The sequence below is a fragment of the Canis lupus genome, chromosome 10 (assembly GCF_003254725.2).
Source record: "Canis lupus dingo isolate Sandy chromosome 10, ASM325472v2, whole genome shotgun sequence".
Lineage (NCBI taxonomy): Eukaryota > Metazoa > Chordata > Mammalia > Carnivora > Canidae > Canis > Canis lupus.
Genome location: NC_064252.1, coordinates 63553149 through 63575255, shown reverse-complemented (window position 1 = coordinate 63575255; position 22107 = coordinate 63553149). Strand labels below are relative to the sequence as shown.

At 34.6% G+C, this 22107-nt stretch overlaps 1 protein-coding gene across 20 annotated transcripts in view; it reads right to left on the bottom strand.

The window, feature by feature from the left end:
• The window catches only part of EHBP1 (EH domain binding protein 1), a 346207-nt gene that overhangs the window by 198803 nt on the left and 125297 nt on the right, over nucleotides 1-22107 (bottom strand). The gene's annotated exons all lie outside the window — the stretch shown is intronic.

Below are 22107 nucleotides of genomic sequence, written 5' to 3'. Positions count from 1 at the left end.
CCAAACTTTTTGGGTTCACAGCGCCGGGGATCAGCTACCAGCACGGTCTGGTTGTACTGAATGAGGATGCCTTTGAGCTCCTTCTTGGGAGCCTCATCCACATATGGTAATAGGCTACCAGGGCTTTGGCGATGGACTGGCAGATTACACGAATCTGGGCCACGTGACCACCCCTCACTCGGACACAAAGATGTCCACGCCAGCAAGTTCTATTTATCCTCTAATTTGAGCCTTATTTCTTCCTGGGGCTTTTCTGATCACTCCACTCTATAGTTCTCTCTCCTTCTCCTAAGATCATATATATCAAGGAAGAAACCACTGGTTTCTCTAATGCTATGTCTGGGACAGACACTGCCAACGCACTCCAGGAGGTTTCAAATTCTCCACACAGCTATTACCAATTCACCAAAAATGAATACAAAATGAAACCTAGTTGCTATCAAGGGTACTTAACATTCTAATGACAAGCTATCTCATTTCAAAATTATCCTTTACAGAATAATAGCTTAGGAGAACAATGAAAACAAAACAGCAAAATAATGATTGAGCATTAACTATGTGTAAGACACGTTGTTGATTTAGGAGAGATACGATGATAATTAAGACATGAGCTCCATGTGTTCTAATGGCAAGAGGACATTTTAGATGAAGGTAATCTGTAAATCATGTAAATCAGAGAACATATGCCATCATTAATGTAAACCAGAAGCCATAAACCAACATTCCTTAGGATTTACTAGTCTGAGAGTTCAGATCTAAAATAAGGCCTAATTTTCAAGCTGTGTGACCTTGAGTAAGTAAGCTTAGGCCTCACTAACTTTCCTTATAAAATAAGGAGACTAATCAGAAATCTATTTAAGCTCTACAAAGGTTTTCTATAAAATTATTCAATTTTCCAACCAGGCAGGAAAACTACCATTAACTTTTGAATTATTATTTAATAAATCTTTATTTTGTCTTATGATTGACAAACCTGCCTAAAAATAAAGATATATTAATTTAATCAAAACATTAAACCAGCTTTTTAGGAAAAAACCTGACATTTCTGCCAGCAGGGCAAGTAAAAATGTAATGTAGCATCCCCTAAAGAATACCTTGTTTTAAAATGTAGTCTTATCTGTCAGATTATGCACAGCAATATTATACAGAACTATTAGTGCATGTAGATACCTTATGAATGAATTTCAAAAATGCATCAAGCACTTGAGAAGGATTTAAGCCCTCTCAGAAGAAATACTTAAGAATATGCAAATACCTTCAACTGAATCAAGTTGAACAGATGTGACTATCCCAAACAATACAAGTGTTCTTTCCCTGGTCGCTACTGTCAATCAAAGAATAAGATTAAGGTTCAAGGTTCTGACAATGTGCAAAATGAAAACGTATGATTGGGTAGTATCAATTTATTACACTGATATGAACAATAATCTCTTATTGTACCTTTAGAATAACTAACAACTTTTACATATAATATAGGATTTAAAGCCTCTGTTTTGGAAGCATGACATACAAACTGCCACATATTATGTTTAGATTTTGTTAAACAAATCTGTTTTACAAAGTATGACACTAATCCTTTAATAATATTTAATTTTATAACCAAATAATCAAAATTCTATAAAAATTAAGATAACTTGGAAATAAGCATAATTGTGAGAGCCCAATTTAACGACAATTCCTACAAAATCTAAAGTTTTATGATTAATATCATATTCGTTTTTTAGATAAAAATTGTGTAGGTTTAGGTTTTCTGCTGAACTCAAAGAGTTTTTAAATTTTTGGTAAATCAGTGTCTCTGAAACAACAAAATAAAGGCTACAAAATTCTAAACATAATTAGTTGTACCACTTAAGTATTTAGTTGCTCAGCAACAATGGAAACAGCCCTTTGTAAGGTCTGGACAGGTGAAGAGAACAGAGTTCTTTTGAGTCTACAATATCCATTCCTATTCACACAGGCTCTCACTAGAGTCCGAGCTGGGAAAAGAGGTCTGAATATTTCTAGTAATTCTTCAACCAAGCTCACACATTGTTTTCCTCTTTAAAATTAGTTGTCTCATAGAAAAGGTATTTAAAAAGAACAGTAATGAGATAAATATAAGGATCTTTCACAATTCTAACCCCAGCTCCATGAATCTTCACTTTTTATAATCAAGTCTAAATCTTTACCCACCCAAAATTGATACCACTGCTATCATCAGTTCTATAAAAAGGAATGAAATAAGTGATTGCAGTAAGAAATGAGCATGTCTTTTGTATCCTATCATCCTTCCACAAAGGAGTAGGGTCCAGCCAGGCAGAGAGAGTTTAGAGAGAATTACTCTTATGGTTTCCAGAGGCCTAATGCCATTTCATGTCATGTGCAAGGTAGACAAAAGGACAGAAAAAAGAGAAAAAATAGTAAAAGCAACTCTGAAAGAGATGACAAAACTTAGTAAGAAGTGAGTGTTCACATATATGTAAGACTAAGTTTCTGTCTCTGGCCCATGCTTAATACATGTTTGTGTGTGAATCTGACAGTATTTGAGGAATTACTTCAAAACTCCTAAAGCTGAAGTTCTTAAACTTTAGTGTTTACTAAAAAACAAAAAACTAGGAGAGTTTTAGACAATTTAGATGACTGGATCACACCCCAACCAGAGATGGGCTCTCAGGAATCTGCTGCATTTCTAAAAATAATAAGCACCTCCCTTCTCTACTCCCATCGGGCCACACCCACACGCACACCACTACTACCAGGTGATTCTGATCTGGTTAATCTAAAATCACACTTTCAGAAATACTTCCCCTAAGAAGTTATTACATAATATAACCATTTTATTTAAGAAATCTCACTCTCATTTTTCCTAAGTATTCTCTGTAATAAAAAAGACTTAGCTAGGGCGCCTGGGTGGCTCAGTCGGTAAAGCATCTGCCTTAGGATCAGGTCATGATTCCAGGGTCCTGGGATCCAGCCCAGCATTGGGCTCCCTGCTCAGCGGGGAGCCTGCTTCTCCTTCTCCCTACACCCCATTCCCCGGCTGGTGCTTGCTCTTGCACTTGCTTTCTCTCTCTCTAATAAATAACACTTATTTAGTGTCAATAAATAAAATCTAAAAAAAAAAAAAACTAAAACAAAACAAAAAACCCCAACAGACTTAGCCTAGATATATCCATTTCTTTAAAATCTAGCCTATTGTATTTGTAATCAGGCGAACCAGCATTTGCATTCACGCTAGCATTTACTCACTGGTTAATTTTTGGCCTATTTCTTCATGTATCTGAGCCTCATATTCACACTGTCAGGCAAATATTAAGTTTGGACAATACCCACTGTTGATAAAAATAAGGGACAATGCACAAACTCTCTTACACTGCAGGAGAGAGTTTCAATAGATAACAGCCACTTTGGAAAGAAGGTTGACATTACCTTGTAAAGTAGAACACATACATATCTTACAATTCAGTAATAATTTCTATCCTAGAAATGTCCTTGAGAAATTCTTGCAATGATATACTAAAATATCTGAGTTTTCAGCAGCATATAATAGGTGCTTAATAAATAGTATTTATTATTAATATTTGTTGACCATTTAGTCTGGTTTATTACATTAATATTACAAATGGTCTATCCAGGATCACCAGTCTTGAAATTAGAAAAACAAATAAGCATAACTCAGTGCAGGATGCTTACTTTAAAGTAATGCAGTTATATTACTAGAATTCACACCTGGAACCCCTACATTCTTACCAGACCTAAAACAAATTCGCCACTTTGACGTGCCCTCATTGCTGTTCAGGTGATAACAATACAAGCAATAGATGAATAAATGTTTTCTCCATATAGCATAAAATGGAAAAATGTATAATCACCTTATTAGTAAAGAATGAACTGATTATAGAATAAATAAATATATTTTTGTAAGATTCAGGGCTTCCTTATAAATATTTTTAAACATTTTAGATTTTACCATAAAAGAATGTAGCTAATGATGCCATTTCCCCTCCTCCACAAACCAAACTAACAACGTGATATAAAAAAACATAATGGTAGCAAAGCAATTTAGTTAAGTGGGATATTCTTTTTTTCATATTATAAGAAGTCAGAGAGAACCATCTTTTGTTCAAATTGTTCAAGTTAGGGTCTTCTAACAGAATAGTTCATAGTAAGATGGTTCATTTATTATGGATCCCAAAATAAATACAATTAATATAATGCCTCTGATGAAAATATTTGACTGATGGGGCACCTGAGTGGCTCAGCCAGTTAGGCATCTGCCTTTGGCTCAGGTCATGATCCTGGGGTTCTGGAATGGAGAACCACGGTAGGCTCCTTGCCTCTCCCACTTTCTCTGCCACTTCCCTTGCTTGTGCTTCCTCTCTATACTCTGTAAAATAAATAAATAAAATCTTTAAAAAATATATTTGACTGACTTCCTCTACCTATTAAAGTATCACATAAAATAATTCAAAAGCTAGAAATTGAATGCTTTCTCTTTTTTAGCCACGCATTTCCTCTTTTGTGAAATCTTTTGGAGTTTTTCTTACTGCTGGTTATGTTTTTATTTTTTTCATGAAATTGGACAACTTGCACTTATTCTGATATTATGTTCTTCTGGTTTTGGGGGTCTTTTAAAATTCTAGTGTAGTTAACATACAGTGTTATATTAGTTTCAGGTATACAGGATAGTGATTCACCGGCTCATATATTACTCGGTGCTCATCAAGAGAAGAGCACTTTTAATTCCCTTCACATATTTCACCCATCTCTCTGCCGACCTCACCTCTAATACTCATTTGTTCTTAATAGTTAAGAGTCTGTCTTTTGGTTTGTTTCTTTTTTTCCCCTTTGTTCATTTGTTTTGTTTCTTAAAGTCCACATATGAGTGAAATCATATGGTATTTGTCTTTCTCACACTGGGCTAATTTACTTAGTATTATACCCTCTAGCTCCATCCATGTTGTTGCAAATGGCAAGATTTCACTCTTTATTTATGGCTAATTAATATTTCACTGTGTGTGTGTGTATGTATCACCTCTTCTTTATCCATTCATCTACTGAAGGACATGCTTCAGTAGGCTGCTGCTTCCCTTAATTTGTCTATTGTAAATAATGCAGCAATAAGCATAAGAGTACATATAACCCTTTGAATTAGTGTTTTTTGTATTCTTTGAGTAAATACCCAGTAGTGCAATTACTAGATCATAGAGTAGTTCTATTTTTTATTTTTTGAGGAACCTCCATAAGTCTTCACAGTGGTTGCACCAGTTTGCATTCCCACCAACTGTGTGAGAGGGTTCTTTTTTCTCCACATCCTCACAACACTTGTGTTATGTGTTCTCTGTTTTAGCCATTCTGATAGTGTGAGGTGACATCTCACTGGGGTTTTGATTTGCATTTCCCTGATGATGAGTGATGTTGAGCATCTTTTTATGTGTCTGTTGGCCATTTCTATTTCTTCTTTGGAGAAATGTCTGTTCTTGTCTCCTGCCCATTTTTAATTGGATTATTTTTGTGTGTTTACGTGTATTGAGTTGTATAGGTTCTTTATATACTTTGGATACTAACCCTTTATCAGGTATGTCATTTGAAAATAATCTCCCAGTCAGTAGGCTATCTTTTAGTTTTGTTGGTTGTTTCCTTTGCTGTGCAGAACTTTTAACTTTTATGTAGTCCTAATAATTTAGTTTTTATTTTGTTTCTCTCGCCTCAGGAGACCTATCTAGAAACATGCTGCTACGACCAATGTCAGAGAAATTATTTCCTGTGCTCTCTTCAAGAATTTTTATGGTTTCAGGTTTCACACTTAGGGCCTTAATCCCTTTTGAGTTTGTGCTGGTTATCTTTTCATTACTATTTACATATGCATTCTAGTACTAAATCCATTGTTATTTATATGTGTTGTACAAACGCCTTCCAATTTTTGGCTTTTATTTTCTCTATATGGAATCTTTTAAATAGCCCAATTTCTTATTTTTAATGTGAAGTCAACCTTTTCCTTTACGGTTTGTGCTTGTATATTTTGTTTGAGAAAGTCTTCCTAACATTGACCTCAAACTAAAAACTTTCAAACCTCGCTTTTCATAGTTAAGAGTCATTGCCAACTAGAGTGAATTTTTGTGTAACTTTCAGATAGGGATTCAATTTCATTCTTTAAAAAAATTATGGGTAAATAACTGTCACAGCACTATTTATTAAACAGTCCATATATATTCCTCCTCTCCTCTATCTGCAATGCCCTCTCTTACCAAAAATCTGGCTTGCATATAAGGTCTGTTTCTGTGTTCTCTAATTCTAATATCACAACAAGGCAATATTGCCTCAACTATCAAAGTTTTATCTTACATTTAATTCTCTCCTTATTCTCTTATTCAGGAGTATCTTTGGCTATTTATGACTTTGCTTTCCCAAATAGTTCCGAAGTTTTATGAAACATCCAGATGAGATTTTGATTAGAACTGCATTAAATCTACAGATCAATGTGGTTGTATTGGCACCTTTACAATATTAGATTCCATATTCTAAAATAGGACATTACCTCTATATTATCTATTTAAATCTTTAACGTCTCTCAAAGTTTTATCATTTTCTTCACATACGTCATATGTATCCATAGCTAGATTTATTCCTAGGTATTTCAGTGTTTCTCTTAATCTAAATTTTTTTCAAATTATATCTTTGAATTGTTTCTAGCAATTGAATTTGCAAACAGATTTTTTAAAGTAGGCTCTACACAGAGTATGGAGCTCAATGCAGGGCTTAAACGTTAGTTCCTATCCTGAGATAAGACCTGAGCTGAGATCAAGAGTCAGACACTTAACCAATGGAGCCACCCAGGTGCACAAGTAAACACATTTTTTAAATACAAAAAACCTAACACCTTTGTATTAATTTTAATAATATATATTTATTCTGGGGTTTCGGTATAATCATGTCATCTACAAAACTAGCTATTCATTTCATTTTCCCAATCTTTAAGATTTCTTTCCCTTTTTGTTAGTACACTATCTAGAGCCTCCACGATGATTCTGACTAGATATTATAAACAGGGCCATTCCTGTATTATTCTTCTCCTTAAAAGGAATGCTTCTGATTTTTCATCCTGAAGTATGTTTAGTGAAGTTTTTTTTCTTCTTTTAAAAATATTCCTCTTTATAAAATTAAGAAAATTCCTTTCTCTTATTACTTTGAAGTTTTAATTTTATTTCTATAAGTAGGTGTTAAATTTTATCACTTAAAAATATTTGGGGATAATTTAAGATTTTTTTTAAAACCCTTAATCTATTAATGTGGCAATTTAATAGATTTTCTGAAGTTAAAGCAACTCCACATTCCTGGGAAAAATCCAAAGTTATTTGAGTCTATTTTCTTTTGGGACAGGTTTCTAATTACAGATATAATTTCTTTAATGATTACAGAAGTATTCAGGTGTTTGGTGTCTCCCGAAGTCAGTTTAGATAAATATATTCCCAAATGGGATTTATACATTTCATCCATGATTTCAAATTTAATGACATAAAACTTTTTAAAATATCATTTTATTATTTTAATCTCTGCAAATCCTATAGTTTTGCATATTTTTTCGCTCTCAATACAATTTGTGTCTTCTCTCTTTTGTTTCAAGATAACTTCTGCTATAAATTGTCCATTTCCTAGGACTTTCCAAATGAACAACTTTTGGTTTTGTTGATCCTTTCAAGTGAATATGTTTTCTATTTCAGTAGTTTCTGCTCATCTTTACTATTTCCTTCCTTCTACTTTCCTCAGGTATATTTCAACTCCTGAATTCTGAGCATTTCTTTTTTTCTGATCTAAGCATTAAAGATTATATATTTCTCAAAGTACAACTTCAACTATCTCTCTATTTTATTATGAATTATTTTGTTATTCTGTAGGTAAATATTTTCTAATTTTTCATTACAAGTCCTGTGACTCGTGTTTATAAACTTTTTTCAACTATATGCAGTTTTTCTACTTATCTTTATGTAATTGATTACTATTAAATTGATTTGGGGTCACAGAATATGACTTATTTAGTGTCAATCCTTCAAAATGTATCGAGGCAAGCTTTACGGTTTAATTCATGATCAATTTTCACACATGTTCCATGAGTTCTTAAAAAGTATTTAACTGGTATCTATATACACTGCTGTCCACTTTCACAAAAGGATTTTTCTGCAAAATCAACAAATCATTAACTTTCTTCTTAGACAAGGACAAGCAGAGCAAGAGCAGTAGAAATTTCAAATGTGAGGTCATGGAACATTTTCTAAAGGACACAAGTCAAAGAATAAATAAGTGAAAGAATTGAGAAGCTGCTCACAGATTTCTTCACAGGCTCCTTTTCCTCTCCTTCTGACATATCCCCTTTTATTTCAGGACTGTCTCTTATAAATGGCAGATAGCCAGAAAATTTTAAAATCCAGTCTGCTAATCTCTGTCCTTTACTGGAGAGTTTAGATCAACAACTCCCAAATGTTTTTACCTCAAGGCCCTTTTAAATGCTTTGAGAACTACAAAGAGCCTTTGTTTATGTTGATTATATCTATCAATATTTGCTTAATTAAAAATTAAATATAAGAAATTTAGAAAATATTTTATTCAAACAGAACTAATAAATTCATGTTAACATATTTTTACAAAGAATAAATATACGTTTTTTAAGACGATTTTTTAGAGCAGTTTTAGGTTACAACAAAATCAAGAGAAGTAAAGAGATTTCCCATATAACCCGAATACCCACACATACATAGCCTGTCCCATTCTTAACATTATTCACCAGTATGGTAACATTGTCTATTAAGGATGACCCTATAGAGACATCATAATCACCCAAAATCCAGTTTACTCTTTAGGGTTCACGTATGGTGGTGTACATTCTATTGTTTGGACAAATGATATCGTAACACCAAGCAGAATATTTCGCCACCCTAAATATCCTCTATGCTTTACCTATTCATTTCCCCTACTCTCCACCCTTGGCAACAACAAAAATCTTTCTATCATTTCCATAGTTTTGCCTTTTCCAGAATATCACACTGTTAGAATCATACAATTACGTATGTGGTAATTTAATAGTTGGCCTCTTTCATTTAGTTATAAGCATTAAGGTTCCTTTATGTCTTTTCATAGCTTGATAGGTCATTTCTCTTTAGTGCTAAATAATATTCTATTGTCGGAATGTACCACAGTTTATCCATTCATGTCCTGAAGGACGGTTGCAAGGCAAAACTGCTATAAAACATCCATGAGCAGGTTTTTGTGTGGACAAGGATACACATTTTGTTTGAGTAAATACCAAGTAGTATGACTACTGAATTATATGAGAACAGTATGTTTACTTTGTATGAAACCACAAAGCTGTCTTCCAAAGTAACTGTACCATTTTGCATTCCCACCAGCAATGTATGAAAGTTCCTGTTGCTCCGAATCCTCACCAGCATTGGATACTGTCAGTGTTCCAGATTTTGGCCATTCTAATAGGTGTGTAGCAGTATCTCATTGTTGTTTTAATTTGCATTTCCCTAATGACATGATATGCAGCATCTTTTCATGTGTCTGTTTGCCATCTGTACATCTTCTTTGGCAAGGTGTTTCTTAAGGTTTTTGTCCCATTTTTTAAATTGGGTTGTTTGCTCTTGTATTGTTCTTTGTATATTTTAAATAACATTCCTTTATCAGATGTCTTTTTAAAAGTATTTTCTCCCTGTCTGTTGCTTCTCTTCTCTTGACACTGTCTTTCACAAATCAAGTTACACAGTACTGATGATTGCAGCTTTATAATACGTCTTGAATTTAGGTAGTACCAGTTCTCCAAATTTGTTCTTCTCCTTCAATATATGTTGGCTATTCTGAGTTTTGCATTTCTATATAAACTTTAGGATCAGTTTGTTGATATCCACATAATATTTTGTTGGGATTTTCACTGGGACTGCATTTAGTCTATAGATCAAGCTGGAAAGAACTGACACCTTGACAGTATTGAGTCTTCCTATCCATTAAAATAGAATAGCTCTCCATTTATTTAGTTCTTTGATTGTGCACATCAGAATTTTGCAGTATTCTTCATGTATATCCTGCACATATTTTGTTAGATTTATACCTAAGTATTTTGTTTCTGGGCTAATGTAATGAAGTTGTGCTTTTAATTTCAAATTCCACTTGTTCATTGTTGATATATAGGAAAACAAATGACTTTTGCTTTTGTGGAGTTTTAAAAAAAAATTTTATTTATTCATGAGAGACACGGGGGGGGGGGCGCAGAGACATAGGCAGAGAGAGAAGCAGGCTCCATGCAGGGAGCCCAATGTGGGACTTGATCCCAGGATTCCAGGATCACACTCTGTGCGGAAGGCAGATGCTCAACCACTGAGCCACCCAGGCGTCCCAGCAACTGACTCTTGTTTATAAACTTTGTATCCTATAAGCTTGCTATATATAATCACTTGTTAGTTTCAGGAGATTTTTTTGTTAATTCTTTTGCTTTCTACATAGATAATCATGTATTCTGAGAAGAAAAAGTTTCATATCTTATTTCCCAATCTGTATACTTTTTATTTCCTTTTCTTGTCTTATTTCATCAGCAAGGACTTCCAGTATACTATAGAGAAGTAGTAAAAGAGGCATCCTTGCCTTGTAGTGGGAAAGCTTTGAGTTTCTCACCGTAAAGTATGATATTAGCTGTCGGGATTTTGTAGATGTTCTTTATTAAGTTGAAGTTCCCCACTATTCCCAGTTGGCTGAGATTTTTTTATCATTAATGTATGTTGGATTTTATCAAATTCTTTTTCTTCATCTACTGATATAGTCATGTGATTTTTCTGTTTTAGTCTGTTGATGTGGTGGATTACATTAATTAATTTTCAAATACTGAACCAGACTTGCATGTCTGAGATAAACCCCACTTAGTTGTAGTATATAATGTTATTATATTTTTTGGTTTCAATTTGTTAATAATTTGTTGAGAATTTTTATATTATATCATTAAGAGGTATTGGTCTATAGTTTTCTTTTCTTGTAATGTCTTTGGTTTTGGTTTAGAGTAATGCTGGCCTCATAGAATGAATAAAGAAGCATTTCTTCTGCTTGTATCCTCCAAAAGAGATTGTAAGGAATTGATATACTTCCTTAAATTCATCAGTGAATCCATCCAGACCTGATGCTTTCCATATATTCTCTATGCAAAACAATTTTTTTAGGATTTATTTATTTTTGAGAGAGAGAGAGAGAGTAGGAGCATGTATGAGTGAGCACACACACGTGTGCTTGTGGGGGGAGGGGCAGAAGGAGATGGAGAGAGAGAATCTCAAGCAGACTCCCCACTGAGTGCAGAGCCCAACACCATGATCAGGACCTGAGCCAAAAGCAAGAGTCAGAGGCTTAACCAACTAAGCCACCTAGGGCACCCCCAAAACAATTTGATAAGAAGGCTATCACGGTTTTATATTCTTACAAACCTCCTTAATGTGTTTATATCTCTAAAATAGAACTAATATCCAATTTAACAGCTATATTCTTTTATCTACTCTCATATTCAAGATGTGTGATGTTATTCTGGTTGAAACACATGAAGAAAACCCAGCCTCATACAAATACATAGCTGGAAAAAATAAAAGTATTTTAATGATATTTTCAGATAATCTTGGGTCTTCTTTGACATTATATCAAAACTCCACAAGTGGTACTTTCTTAAAGGTTAAAAGTAATGTGGAATCTGAAATCATATCAATAAGCTTTTCAAACCCTGTTCAATTAAGATCCAATGCTCTATCATGTATTTTCAATGGGTTTTTTTAATTCACGCATGATTTTGTAACATCATACACTTTGGTCATTTAGAAAATACTGATTCTCTGATTTATATAGGTATTTTAAACGTTGATACATTCCATTATATAATACCAAAGTAACCACATTTGATTGTAGCACAGCCTATTCCATCAGAAAAATCCTTAAACACTGGAAAAATATAAGCTTAACATGGAGAAAACAAGTTTTTCATAATTCTAATTTCCCCTTGAAAGCCTGAATTTTTATCAATGGGAACAAATAACTTCAGTCACTTATCTTTAAATAGCAGCCTCACTATGTTCAGTTTCAAGGACATGTTGGTCAATACCCAAGTATGTATAACAAGTTAATCGTTTTTTCAAAATAGTGTTCCATGGAAGAAGGGTGATCAGTTTAGTTTTCAACTTAATCACACAAGTGCTTTTCCTTAAATAACTTTGCCCTTTGCAATGCAGTCTGAGCGCTTCATGAATACTTTCCATTTTGTCAGAATATTAAAAAGAATACTCAAGGGTAGAAATGTAATAAAATTAACAATTTTATCACAACATCAAAAACATACACAAATAAAACCCAATAAAGACTAGTTCCTAGTTATAAATTTTCAAGGGTGGTATTGCTTCTACCTATTAATATTAAGAATAGAAGAGGCAATCTTCATTGTTTTTATTCTGTGCAGTAAGTTCATTACACAGATGGCAGAGCTCTAGGATGTCAGCTTTGTGCAACAAAGAGACCTTATTAGATTTCCCATCTTGGGAGCATGGGAGGTGCTAGACTTTTTCTGCATCTCCAAGCAGTGGTTAAAGCAGTAAATCACATGACTTCAGTAGAAACCCTCAGTGGGAAAGCTATGATGAATGATTATCTTCTAGACTTCCTGCTTTCAATTTTTTAAAAAACTTCTTTGGGTTCTATCTGTGTTATTTTAGGAATACATTTATAAAGATCATCTGGTTGGGATCCCTGGGTGGCGCAGCGGTTTAGCGCCTGCCTTTGGCCCAGGGCGCGATCCTGGAGACCCAGGATCGAATCCCACGTCGGGCTCCCGGTGCATGGAGCCTGCTTCTCCCTCTGCCTGTGTCTCTGCCTCTCTCTCTCTCTGTGACTATCATAAGTAAATAAATAAAAATTAAAAAAAAAAGATCATCTGGTCATATTTTACCCAAGTTTTTAACTATTTTCCAATAGGGGAGTTATCCATGCTAGTTAGGTGGTCACACTGCTAGAAACAAATTCTTCATTTGAATTTTACTAGAACAGAATTAAACATTTCTCTCTCTCTCTTTTTTTTTTTTTTTTTAAGATTTTATTTGAGAGAGAAAGAGAGAGAGCATGAGCGGGGGGAGGTGCAGAGGGAGAGGGAAAGCAGACTCCCTGCTGACCAGGGAGCCCTACATGGGGCTCAATCCCAGAACACTGGGATCATGACCTGAGCCAAAGGCAGATGCTTAACTGACTGAGCCACCCAGGCTCCAGAACCAAACATTTTGGTAAAGAAGAGCCATTATAACAAAGTTCACTTATCTCCCATTGATCTAAATTCCTAATTTAGAAACTCTTAATGACTTACTTGGACTGTCTAAGAATTTGTTTTATTGGAACTCTCTAGATGTAAATCTGCAATTATCTTTGCAACAATGACTCTTATGTTGTCTATAAGTTGCTATGTCTCAACATCATTGTAAGCAGGTAGTAAGTACCTGATGATAAATTAACGCTTGCAGCATATACCCTTTTAGCACCTCACAGTCTAATACCTGATTCTGTTCATTCTTAACCATCAGAACTCTAAATTCTCTTTTGATTCTATACAACTGAATCAGGGCACCCAGAAATAAAGTGACAGGCAGATAGAACTCTGGACAGCATTCTAAAGATGTGTGATGAGGCTAACATTTAAAAGGCTCAGTTATTAGATTTCACTGTCTTATGACTACATGAATTACTTGCAGTAAAGAACATGCTCAAGTATTTGTATAAATTACCATCTTCTCTACTGACTCAAGAACTGAAACTCTCAAATAAGATAATGTGGAACTGGAAGGGACCTTATAAATTTCTTAATCCATCCTGTCATCCCCAATGCAAAAACACCTTATACCACACCTAACAGAGAGTTATCACATTTATTTCCTGGTACTTTTCATTTAAATTCAACCTAAACACTTCTAAGGCTTTATTCCTTCTAAAACAAAATAATTTGGTGCGCTACAGTATCAAGGTCAACAATTTTGCTTTTATTTATTCTACAAATACCTATTGAGAGACTATTATGTGGCTGACATTCTCCCATTGAACTTTGTGATAATATTTTAAACTTTATTTTCAAGTGATAAAGAGTCAAGTTAGAAATCAAAAAGTCCTAACTTTTTCAAAATTGTGATGCTGGTCCTTTGAGCTGTCACAAGCACCACATTTCTCAGGCCATGCTGAAAAGATCTTTGCTTCATCAGCAGACCAAAATGGAATACTACAGAATTTAATTTGGATTCCATGGAGCAATTAAATGCTAAAGCAGACATGCCACAAGGAGCTCTCTCAACCACAAAGACTTAATTAGAAACCGTATCAGCTAAAATAACCAACCTAGATGGTTGGATGGAAGAGAGTTTGGTAGCACAAATGTAAATTGAAAGAATCAACATTAAAAATCTTTTTAGACATGCACTCAAAAACATTTGTAAAAATTATTACATTAATTTTAGAATAAAATCTAAATTCCCCCTAAAAATGCAAATAAAAAACCCTCAAACTCTCAAATAGAGGGAAACTCCTGATATACATAAAAATACAAGTATTCAAGTCAAAAGTCTAAATGAGTTGCAGGTTGTCCAAATTTAAAATACACACACACACACACACACACACACACACACAAAGTCAAGTCTACAAAGTTGCTAACAGGCTTACTTCCCCTGTAATCCTAAAGAAAGACACTAAAAATTTATTGATACTATTGTATGTAGTTTTTTTCCCCTTAAACAGGAGCTACAGTACCAGATTTTTAAATTGGTTTCGAGTAAGTATTCTAAGGGAAACAGATTTATCTGGTAGATTAAACACCTGGTAACCAAGAATTATGTCATTCATGGCCATGACTCGAATGTGTGTGCTGATCAGGACCCCCAACTAGACAGATCTAGTCCTAGTTGTTTATTTTCATCCATATCACAGACTCAACATAACCAAACTGAATCATCTCCATCCTTTAAGCTGTTTCTCCCCAGCTTTCATCTCAGTGAATTGTACTACCATGCATCAAGCCTCTCAATCCCAGTATTCTCCAAACTAAATTGGCTTTAACTGCTAAGTCTTTCTAGAATCTGGACCCATTCTTTCCATCTCCCTTTCTCCAGTCTCATACATATCTAGATTTCAAACTCCATAATTCTATGAGGGTAATCCTCTTTTTGTTTTAATGCTATATACCTTTTTTCCCCTTATTATCTGAGAACATTCACCATAGAAAATTATAAATATATAAAAAGTACAAAAAAGAATCATTCAAAATGTTACCAACTAGCTGAAATCATTGCTAATACTTTGACATATTTTCTCTAGTCTTTCTAAAAGAGTGGAGATGACACTATTTGCAAATTTTTATGCTTTTTAAAGTTAACATTATAGTTTATAAATCTAAATTTTAGAAGTTGCCTATCATTCTGAATTGTGGTTACAACACAAATTTATATAACTGTCTCTTATTAATGAACTTAAATTTGTCACTTCACATTTGTCACTTAGAAATGACGCTGCAACGAACATTTTATGCCCAAAGTATTTTTGGCACCTCTGCCAGTTTTGTAGGACAGATTCCTAGAAGTAGAATTTTTGAGCAAAGTATTTGAATCCCTTCCAAAGAAATCATACCAAAGTTTCTAACCTACAGTGTACAACAGTGCTAGTCTCTTTCGGCACTATTATTTTTAAGTCTTTGCTAAGCTGTTAAGAGAAAACTTGTATTTTACTCATTTAATTTGCATTTCTTTGATAACTCATGACCTTGAATATATTTCTGTGTTTATTATCCATCTATATTTTCTCTTCTGTAAAACTAGTCATGCCCTTTGTCCATTTATCTATTTGGATCTTACTCTTAAAAAAAGATTTCTAGAGTTCTTTAAATATTGAAAATATTAGCCTTTTGTCTGCCACGTTTGTTGCAAGTATATTTGCTTTCTGTGTTGCTTAATCTCTTGATTTAAAAACCTTATATTTTCTGTATTACACAAATAATGCAGGGTTCATTATTAAACAATGATTATAAAATACAGAGAAGAAAAAATATGAAAATTACATTTAATCCCACCTTTAGAAGGAAACATACTATATTGATTTTCTAGCATATAGTCATCTTTAAGAAAAATTGAATCATACATTGTGCAGATTCCTTTGAAAACTACTTTTTTCATTAAAATGTGATGAATATATTTCTTTAGCATTATTTTACCATGATGTCATTTATAATGGATAAAAATATTCCATTGTATGGACATAACAATTTAATCCCATGTCTTTGGGCACTGAGGTTATTTCTAAGTTTTCAAATTACAATATAAGTAATAAGCACATAAAAATCCTCTCAGTTAATTCCTTACATTCATACTTAAATATTTCACTAAGATAAATTTCTGTTGGTTGAATAACTAGCTAGAACATGCACATTTTAAAAGCTGTTTTAGAGATGCCTGGGTGGCTCAGTGGTTGAGCATATGCCTTCAGCTCAGGACGTGGTCCTGGGGTCCTGGGATCCAGTCCCGCATCGGGCTCCCTACAGGGAGCCTGCTTCTCCCTCTGCCTGTGTCTCTGCCTCTCTCTGTCTCTCATTAATAAATAAATAAAATCTTTTTAAAAAATAAAAATAAAGAGTATTTCATATGACTGCCATTTGTCCTCTAGAACTTACACCAACTAAGGTCCCATCAACAGGTGGATCTTAGCCAACAATGAGTCTTAACATGATTTTTTAAATATATATTAGTTTTTATTTTTATGGAGACAAATCTATGTATATTTTCCTTTGTGATTTCTTCCCCATTGCTCAGAAGTTTAAAAAGTTCTTCATCATTCAATGATTTACTAACACTCGCTTCTATTCTCTTTTAGTTTTGATTATTGTATTGTCTTCAATTAACTATTTTTATCCATTTGGAATTCCTTCTGTAGTGAGGTGAGGAGCTCTTCCTTGTCTCCTCCCAAATAATACCAATACTACTGTGCACAGTACAATTTCTCCTTCCACAATGATTTGATAAGTGTGGGAATCTTTATACAACTATTTCATGATTATAATTTGTCAAGGATTTTTTTCTGCTTCCAGGATAAAGTTAAAACTCTTTAACAAATCAGAGCTATTTAGGACACTGTCCCTGATTCCATGTGAAAACACAAACTGCCCCTTCCCCTAAATGCATTCCATGCGCTGAAAATATTCTGTGAATTGTATATGCTATTCAATTTTTCTGTGGTGATATCACTTTATAATTTTGAGGCATAGTAGACCTTCCCAAAAAATGCACAAAACAAGAGGAAGTAACAATAGAAGTTACTTTTTATAAAGTACTTTACACCAAACATTAAGTGCTTAATTATCATTTCTCATTTGTTCCTCACAATAATCCCATGAGACAGACACAGAGAAAGAGGCAGAGACATAGGCAGAGGAAGAAGCAGGCTCCCTGCAAGGAGCCTGATGCAGGACTCCATCCCAGGACCCCAGGATCATGACCTGAGCCAAAGAGATATTCAACCACTGAGCCACCCAGGTGGCTCTCATTTTACTACCTCATTTTAAAGATAGGAAACTAGGGACACCTGGGTCGCTCAGTCAGTTAAGTGCTGACTCTTGATTTCAGCTCAGGTCATGATCTCAGGATTGTGAGATCAAGCCCTGCATCAGGCTCCACACATGGCACGGAACCACTTAAGATTCTCTCTCTTCCTCTCCTTCTGCCCCTCTCTGCCCTTCCTTTCTAAAAAAATAAAGTTAAAAATAAAGACAGGAAACTGAGGCACAAGTGGATTAAGCAACTTGCCCAAGGTTACATACCTAGTAAGCAAAAGAGCTAAAATATGAACACAGGCTATCTGGTTCTGCAATATGTACACTTAACCACTATACTGCACTGCATAAAAGAAAAGACACAAATCTGAATATATAAATACTGAAAGCTTGCTATGAAGTAAAAGACATCATTTGCAATACTAAAAAGAAAAGTGACTGGTAGGGAGAAAATATCCGAAGATACATAAAAAATAGTGAATAGGATACATAAAGATCTAAAAATAAGAAAAATGCAATCACTTCAAATAAAAATTGGCAGTGGATATTCATGGGCAATTCATAGAAAAATATTAAGTGGCCAATAAACATATAACAAGATGCTCAACTTCACTAGTTATCAGGAAATGCAAATTAAAATAATAATGAGAGAATTTTCACTCCTCAGAATGACAAAAATTAAAGTCTAGTAATATCCAGTGTTGTTGAAGGCATGGAAAGAAAACAGGCATTTCAAACACTGTTGATGGGAATATAAACAGATACAGCCTATTATAAGGATATTCTTTTAGCATTGAAACTATCAAAATAAAATGAATGTCCCCTTTGAACAATTCCATTTCTGGGAATCTATCCCAGAATGTGGGAATCTATTGTGAATGTGTGCATAAATTCTCAATGCTGTGCTATCTGTAACACCATCAAGTAAACTGGAAATTACCATAACATCCATCAGCAGAAGAATGGTTAAATCATTATGGTACATCCATCTGTACTATGGAAAACTGTGCAGCAATTGCACACTCTAAGTGAAAAAGCAAGCCGCAAAACAATATGTAAAGCATGATCCCATTTAAGAACAAAACTGAAATTTAACTTTAAAATATGTGTATGCTTATGTGATTTCAAGAAAAAAAAGGTCTAGAAGAATTCTGTATGAGAGAACTTTCCTTTTTTTCACTTTCTATATTTCTTTATTGTTTGAATCTTTTACAATAACTATCTGTTCAAGGCAGCCTGGGTGGCTCAGCGGTTTAGCACCGCCTTTAGCCCAGGGTGTGATCCTGGAGACCCAGGATTGAGTCCCATGTCAGGCTCCCTGCATGGAGCCTGCTTCTCCCTCTGCGTCTCTCTGTCTCTCTATCTTTCTCTGTCTCTGTCTCTCATGAATAAATAAAATCTTTAAAAAAAAACTATGTTCATATTTACTATCATCTATTCTTTAGTGCTTTTGTAATTTCTAAAAACTATGTGTATGCAGGAAAGGAAACAATAGGCATTAGTGAAATGGGGAAAAAACAAATGTCAGCCACAGAACTACTGACATTTAGGACCTAATAACTCTCTGATTTTTCAGAGGGCTTTCCTATGTACTGTAGAGTGTTTAGCAGCATCCCTGGCCTCTACACACTAGACACTGGAAACACATCTTCCCTATCCTCCACCAAATCAGGATAATCAAACATGTCTCCAGACAGGGTGCCTGGGAGGCTGACTCTTGGTTTTGGCTAGGTCACGATCTCATGGTCACGAGACTGAGTCCCCGCATCAGTCTCAGACTCAGAAGGAAGTCTGCTTCAAATTCTCTCCCTCCCACCCCCGCTGCCCCTCCCCAGAATTCATGTTTGCTCTCTTTTGCTCTCTCTCTCAAATAAATAAATAAACCTTAAAAAAAAAAGAAATGGGTTTTCATTACTGAAATTAAAATTGAGGAATTGTAAGCTAGATAAAATATTTTATAGTTTTTCTCCATCCTTAAGTACAGTATAAAAATCCAGTGCAGATTCTAAACACAGCCTTTACTTTTAGAGACAGTACCCAGGGTTCATCCCTTCACGGTTCGCATCTAGTCACTGCTTCGGGAGCACTTCTAGACTAGAATGCTGACTAGAAAGGTAACTGAGTCTTCTTGCCTTGTGAATGCTGTGTAGCTAGTTTTACTAAACCTTCCATGCAAGCTGATGGTTGGAAGGCCTAAATGGGAGACCTCAAAGTTTCCTTTATGGACCTCACAAGACAGGATGCCATAAATTGTTTTGTGCCTGCATACTAATGGGTATTTTGTTCTAAAAATATCTACATGTGGCAGAACATGGTCATTTCTTTATAACCTGGTAGTAAGGTTGCAAAGAAACACTTTTGCACTTTTCAGTGCTACCATTTGGCCACCATGATCTACTGAAAACAAAAACAACAGTGATGCCTTTCACTATACATGATCGACCTGGCACAGGTCGCTTCTTAACAACTGCATCTGGATCTTTGTTTCAGTGATACAGTTCATAGTCTTTGGACAACCGTCAAATGTAAAACACAATCCATTAGGTTTTAATATTTTGGTATTTCTTAATCTGCGGGGCATCTGGGTGGCTCAGCCAGCTGAATGTGTGACTCTTAATTTTGGCTCAGGTCATGAAATTAGAATCATGAGATCAAGCCCTGCACTGGGCTCTGTGCTGGGTGTGGAGCCTGCTTGAGATTCTCTCTGTCTCCCTCTGCCCTCCCCGCCACCCCCCACAACATGCACTCTCTCTCTCCAAATTAAAAAAATGTATATGTATTTCTTAACCCGCAAATCTTAAGATAGTCTTTGACTTTTATATACTATGCAGCTAAAAATGACCATCCACACACCACTAAAAAAATCTTCCTGATAACAACATTCTTTAAATGGTCACTATAGATTGGTGTTACAAATAACATTAAAGAGAGATAGGAAAGTTGAGTGATCTACTACCAGAGACATTCTATACCATTTTAACACATGAGATAAAAGGAGATTTTTCACGGATAACAGAACACATGAGGACAATTTAGGGTTAAAGCATCATTCCTGTCATCGCTACAAGTTCAAGGGACATTCAGTTTGTGCAAAGCAGCAAAGCATAGATCAAAGACCCAATTAATGTGATGCATATGACTAGCATAAAGCTGGCATAAATTCTCTGAATATTAGAATTTTTCTAAGTCATAGATAGCATGTTTTCACCTTTATGTGATAAACCAGCACCTTTGTATTCTACTACAGGAGGGTTTTTAATATGGTGGCTATAATGCATGAATTTGAGTGTGGTGGTTTCTAAAGGAGACATGGTGGCCTATACAGAAAGCTTCATCTCCTCCTTCAGGTAATTATTTATAGTGGCATGTGTGGTAGCTAAGTTCCCGAAAGGGTAAAGGTAAAAACCACTATTAGAATATAAACTTAATTTCTTGCACTGCCAGATTATGGTGCCATTAAACAGTTTTAACAAACATTTATATACTTTTGAAGCAACTGAAGTGTTTTTTTAAGTTATTTTCTGCCTACAAGTAACTAAAAGAATATGAAAAGTAAGGGTAAAAGATATCCAGGTCCTCATATTGACGCCCCAACTTCATAGCTTCCATTATAATTAAATACTTAAATATTTTTGTAGTGTTGAGCTTGCTTCAGGGCAAGTTATAGGATCTTCTTTCTTTAGATTAAAAAAGTCATACAGATAATTACCATAGCTTTCTGTGATGTTTTAGGTACAGCCTTGCCTAAGAGCAGGAAGGTAGGCAGGTGATTTCTTAAAGTACTTTTTCAGCTCCAGGGTGATAAAAATATCTTAAACTTTCTGAAGTTGAAAACTCATAATTAACCATTAAAATTTAAAATTGAATAATCACATGCAATTAAGATATAATTCTCTAAAATATAGTATAAAAAGGTACTATAAAGATCAATGAACATTTTCAGTTAAAAATCAGCAAATATTGTTAAAATGCAGGATTTAATACCTCAAATCACTACCATTTCAAATAAGTAATTTATCTGGCTATAAGGAACTTTTTTGGTAAGTAATTATGGATAACACATGATATATGTAGTGTATCTACTACATAGCTTTCTATAAGAATTATGTAACATTACCAATCCTAATCACAAGAAGAATTCTTTCATTTCGAGTATTTAATACGAAAGCTTGAAGACTATTTCTTACATAGGATATCAACATTCTCTAAAGGGTCACCATGTGACAGACAACACAGGCTCTTTCCTGTGGTGGAAATGGTTACATTTCTTACAACATAGATTTCTAGAATTCTGGCTGCTGCTTATATCAGATAAACAACAAAACAATAGTGACAACTTACCACATGTGCTAATGCACAACACTCCTATGATATAGGTATGATACTATTCTCATTTTATAGGTAAGTAAACTGAGATACAGAGAGGCCTGTCACCTTTCCCCAAACCCCACAGCTAGAAATGTCCAAAGCCCGCACTCTTAACCCCTGCAACCACTCTCCTAAAATGCCTCTGAAGAGGCAGACAACTGGCTATATACTTGACAGCTTGCAGA